This window comes from Dasypus novemcinctus, chromosome 30 (assembly GCF_030445035.2).
Source record: "Dasypus novemcinctus isolate mDasNov1 chromosome 30, mDasNov1.1.hap2, whole genome shotgun sequence".
In the NCBI taxonomy this organism is placed as follows: Eukaryota; Metazoa; Chordata; class Mammalia; order Cingulata; family Dasypodidae; genus Dasypus; species Dasypus novemcinctus.
The window spans coordinates 23,912,418-23,917,731 of NC_080702.1; the positions used below are offsets into that span (position 1 = coordinate 23,912,418).

Below are 5,314 nucleotides of genomic sequence, written 5' to 3' on the forward strand. Positions count from 1 at the left end.
GAAGTATGTTTGAAAGTGAATAAAAATCCATATGAAACAAATAACCAAGTAGTTCCATAGGAACACAGATAAGTGTAACCCCTCTCCTAGTCTTCCTTATCACTGTGTCTGTGCCAATCCTACTCTTACAAGGACATTTCAAAACTAGCAGTAATTAAGTTAAATGGTCCCTCCCCAATCCCTCCATTCAAGCTAAACTCACAGTTAACAGCTACAAAAATGGTATTTACACATTAATACCAGCTGGAACACAAGTGGCTGGGTGGTGCTTCATCCCACTTTCCCAAGCACAGGAAAAAGGCAGAGCACTGGTGTCTTGCTCCTCTACTTCGGGTGGAAACCCCCGTCTCTCGATTTTTTGCATGACTTGCCATGTAGGCCCTGACATCACGTAGTAGATGGTTGGCCTCTTGGACCCATTGAAAGTGGAAGCAGTAGCCACAGTGTAAGCACCCATGTTCTCAAACAGCATCCAGTTGTCCCTGTGTATTTCCGGCAGGCCACAGCACTCAACGATCCAATCAAGGCCATCACACATGGGTCCCCATATGCTAGATGAGTAATACTTCTCATCTGGTTTGGATCTCTTCTGCAGAAGAGGCTTTACATGTGCATGATCATAAAGGATACAATTAAATGATCCATATACTCCGTCATTCACATAATACATAAAGGTTTGTTCACTCGATTCATCTTCATCGTCAGAGCCTGTCTGTTCCTTAAATACAATTTTTTTTTTTGGCAATGATATTCACTGCAAGTGTGAAAGCTGAAGCAACATAATATCGGCCTGGTTCAGCTATGATTCTCACTCCAGAATCTAACAGGAAATACTTGTCTAATCCTGGATTAATGACACTGGTTATCTCTTCAAATTTAAGCTTCACGTCATCAGATCTGGGAATGCCACCACCAATATCAAGCAGATACATGCTGAAACCAACCTCAGCTCCCATGTCAAAGACACAGTGGGCATCAGAGATGGCCTGCACAAAAGTTTCAGGATCAGTACAACCACTTCCCACATGGAAGCTGACATCAATAACATTGATATCGAGCTCTTTAGCCCATTCCAAAAGAAGCCTGCTGGTTTTGAGTGTGGCTCCAAATTTAACACTGAGATGACAGACTGCTTTGGAGTCATCAGTGGCAATCCACAAAACAAACTTTGCCTTTGGATGTGCCCTGGCCACTTTCATCAACTCAACCTCACTGTCAAAAGTCATCATCTCAACTCCATTATTGTCAGCATACTTAATTTTAGACACTAGTTTACAAGGGTTTGCATAGATTATCCTTTCTGGTGGCATCCTGAGACTGCACCAACTGGATTTCAGTCTTGCTAGCACAATCAAATCCTGTCTCTATGGAAGCCAGGGTCTTCACTATGGCTTTACTGTCATTACATTTGACTGCATAGAAGGGGGTGACACGAGGAAGAACTTTTAACCATCTCAGATGTTTCTTTAAAATGTCTCCAAGGTTCACAACATAGAAGGCATCTTTATCATCAGAAGAAGAAACTTCATTAACTTTTTGGTCCAGAATGTCCTTGGCAGTAAAACCTTCATCAAGGAAATGGCAGTCAAACTCCTCATTACTGAAGTTGTTCATGGTTTCTTGATATTCCACTAAAAGAAGACTTGAGTCACACTGCTTTGGACGTCATTCATGACCCTCATAGGGGTCCTTTCCGTGGGTCCCAATACTGTTTTGGAAGACTCACTTCTTTGGGCCCTGCGTTGGGCACCATTTGTTGGAGATTTGGGCCTCATTGGGGCTGGTCTGAGCCCTTTTCGTGAGTCTCTGGTCCTCATTTGATTGGAAATATTGACTTCAGAAAGTCCTTTCTGAGGTGACCATCCTCCAAGATTTTGCATATCATGTAAAATAGCACATGCCACGAGTAGGCCCCACGGTGATGAGAGAGATCACTGACGTGGAAGGAGTCTGCTGAGTGGGGCCTGGGGTTGAAGAGAACCTCTTCTATTGTGTCCTGTACAGTTGTTTTCTAGTTTGAGGCACTACGGTCAAGTGGGATTACAGGTCCTTGAGTTCCGTGTATGAGGTATATTATAAGAAGCCATCGTGACCATCAAAAGTGGTTGTATGGACCCGGGGATGAGCCTCCCTGGCAACGAGGGACCACTATCAACTACCAACTGATGATGCAACTGGAAAATGACCTTATACGGAAGGTTCAATGCGGATCAGCAGAATATCCATATCTACATAAAATACCATGATTTAAAATGCTGTTTGACCTAAAGTAAGGGGGAAATGGAAAGGAGAAATGAGTTTATATGGCTACGAGTTTCTAAAAAAGAGTCTGGAGGCTGGCAGAAGGTTTGCCCTCATGCACAACAGAGCTGAGTCAGAGAGACAGATAAAGCAGATACAACCCCCAGATATTGGTTCCTTTGAGGGCTAAAGAGACCCACGGGAGTTATGGTCATGGCGGATGGGGTTAACTACCAGGGCAGATGGCCCCTCTTTGGAAATGGTGTTTATGTGTGATGAATCTGGACTCAGATGGGATCTCCCTTCATAAGACTTTCATGCCAATGTGCTGGAGGTGCAGTTAATGTTGGGGTTTAAGATATATTTAGGGGATTTGAATCTCTGGACTGACAATGTGATAGCCAGATCCTGAGCCTCAACAGACTCCAGCACCTACAATCTGATTTATTGGACTTACCACACTCAGCTAAGATGGAGTTGAAGAAGGACAACCACCACACCATGGAGCCTAGAGTGATTACAACTGAAAATGGGAGGATTGCATCCAGCATCCAGGTGGAATCTGAGCCTCCTCTTGACATAGAGGTGCAATGGACACAACCAATCCAATGTCCACATAGAAGAGGTGGCATTGGAATGGGAAAAGTGGACATAGTGGACGAAGGGTATGGGGAAAGGCAGGAAGAGATGAGAGGTGGAGGCGTCTTTGGGACATGGAGCTGCCCTGGATGGTACTTCAGAGGCAATCACCGGACATTGTAAATCCTCACAGGGCCCACTGGATGGAATGGAGGAGAGTATGGGCTATGATGTGAACCAATGTATATGAGGTGCAGAGGTGCCCAAAGATGTACTTACAAAATCCAATGGATGTGTCATGATGATGGGAACGAGTGTTGTTGGGGGGGGGGAGAGGGGGGGTGGGGGGATGGGGTTGAATGGGACCTCACATATATATTTTTAATGTAATATTATTACAAAGTCAATAAAAAATAAAAAAATTAAAAAAAAAAAAAAACAAAAGTGGTTGTATGGGTTGTTTTGGCATTGACTCGAGTAATAATGATCAGTTTCTTGGGCTGATGTGCATCACGGAGCAGATACTGCAGCAGAAGTGGGAGCTGTTCTGTCTCTCCTCAGCCTTTTTCCAGTCAGGGCAGAAGGGCAGCATGTCTGTCACTTCCCTTCTCATCATTTGCTGCAGTCCCAAGACCCCCCATTCACCATTTTTCTAGAGCAGTTCTTTTCAATAAAGTGCTCTGTGATTAGGAATATCCTACATCATCATTGTCCAGTATCATAGATAACTAACTACATGTGGCTACTGAACTCTTGAAATATGGTTAGTGCAATTGAGCAGGTGACATCAGAAGATGATACCTTCTCTTAATTTTCTTAGTGTTTTTATCAGTGTGTTCTGGTTTTTGTCAAAATCTTTCTCTGCATCAATTAGAGCATCATATAATTTCTGCTCTTCATTCTATTAGTGTGGTATGCTGCATTAATTGATTTTCTTATGGTGAACAATCTTATGGTGATAAATTCCTTTTGAACATATTGTATAATTATTTAAATTTGCTGTTGTATTTGGTTTGTTAGTATTGAGGATTTTTTATCTATATCCATGGGATATTGGTCTGCAATTTCCCCTTGGAATCTTTACTTCACTTCATTATTATGGTAATGCTGATCTCATGGATGAGTTAGGAAGTATTCCCTTCTCTTAGTTTTGACCCCTCATGGGAGGTTTTTTAAAAATAACCAATGAATACATCTGTTTGACTTTTCATTGTTGGGAAAATTATGATAATTGACTCAGTCTGTTGTGATCTTCAGTTTCTTCTTGAGCTGGTGTAATTAACTTGCATGCTTCTAGATTATTCTCATGTCATGTAATTTATCTAATTTATTGGTATGCTGTTGGCCATACTGTCTTTTTATAATATTTTATTATTTCTGAGGGATGGGTATTAAGGTGTGCCTTTCTTTTCAATTTTAGTTATTTATATCCTTCTCTTTTATTCTTTGTCATTCTAGAGGAAGGTTTCCTAATTATTGATATTTTCAAAAAAGAACCTTTGGTTTGATTATCCTCCTCTAGTATAATTTACCTCTAGTATAATCTCTGTTATTTCCTTCCTTTTCTCACTTTTATTTTAGTTTCTTTTTTCCCCCAGTTGAGATGTTTGTTTTCTGATTTGAGAAATTTCTTTATTTTTAATGTAAGTATTCAGAGTTTTAGATTTAACTATCAGCACTGTCATTGCTGGATCCATAAAGACGTGGTGTTTTCATTTTCATTTACTTGAAGATATTGTTCATTTTTTGTGTGTGATTTCTTCTCTGACCCATTATGATTATGTGTTACTTTTTCTATTTCCATGTAATTGTAAATTTTAATGTAATTTATCTGTTATTGATTTCTAGCTTTATTCCATTACAGTTGGAAAATATACATTGTATGATCAATTATTAAAAGCTTTTTGATATGCATCAATATCTAGGACCTGACTTATTTGTATTTATGCTGTACTTATGAATCTTTTTCTTTTGAAATTGAAACTCAGCCTAGTAATATATATGGTCTTAGAATTAACTCCTAAAAACTTCTTTGTTACTTAATGTGGCCTCTCTCCTAGCCAAACAGAGCATGTAAATTCACCATTTTCTTCTCCCTACCCTGACATGGAACTCCCAGGAATGAGCCTCCCAGGAATTAGCTTCTCTCAGGTGCCAAGAGATTATTACTAAGTGTCAACTATTATCTAGCAAGCATTTAGAAAAAGACCTAGACCAAATAGGGGAAATATTAAGAAAAATTTTAAGGCTAAGAGATTTCAGATGGAGGCAGGAGGTCATTCCATAGGTTATGCTTATGCATGTTTCAAGGTGATCCCCCGACTGCCACAGTATACAGTGCCACAAATGGAGGTGCTCCAGATGGTTCTGGAGACATCTAGACAAAAGAATCATGTCAGACAAACCCAGGAAATTTGCACCATTATCAGTGAGCCTTACCTTCAATATATGATAACCTATCACTCCAATGTATTCAATTTAGACTGATTCATAA

At 40.2% G+C, this 5,314-nt stretch overlaps 1 pseudogene; it reads right to left on the bottom strand.

The window, feature by feature from the left end:
• Window positions 1–226: 226 nt before the first annotated feature.
• On the bottom strand, window positions 227–1,637 carry LOC101446181 (ornithine decarboxylase pseudogene; annotated as a pseudogene).
• Between the last annotated feature and the right edge of the window lie 3,677 nt (window positions 1,638–5,314).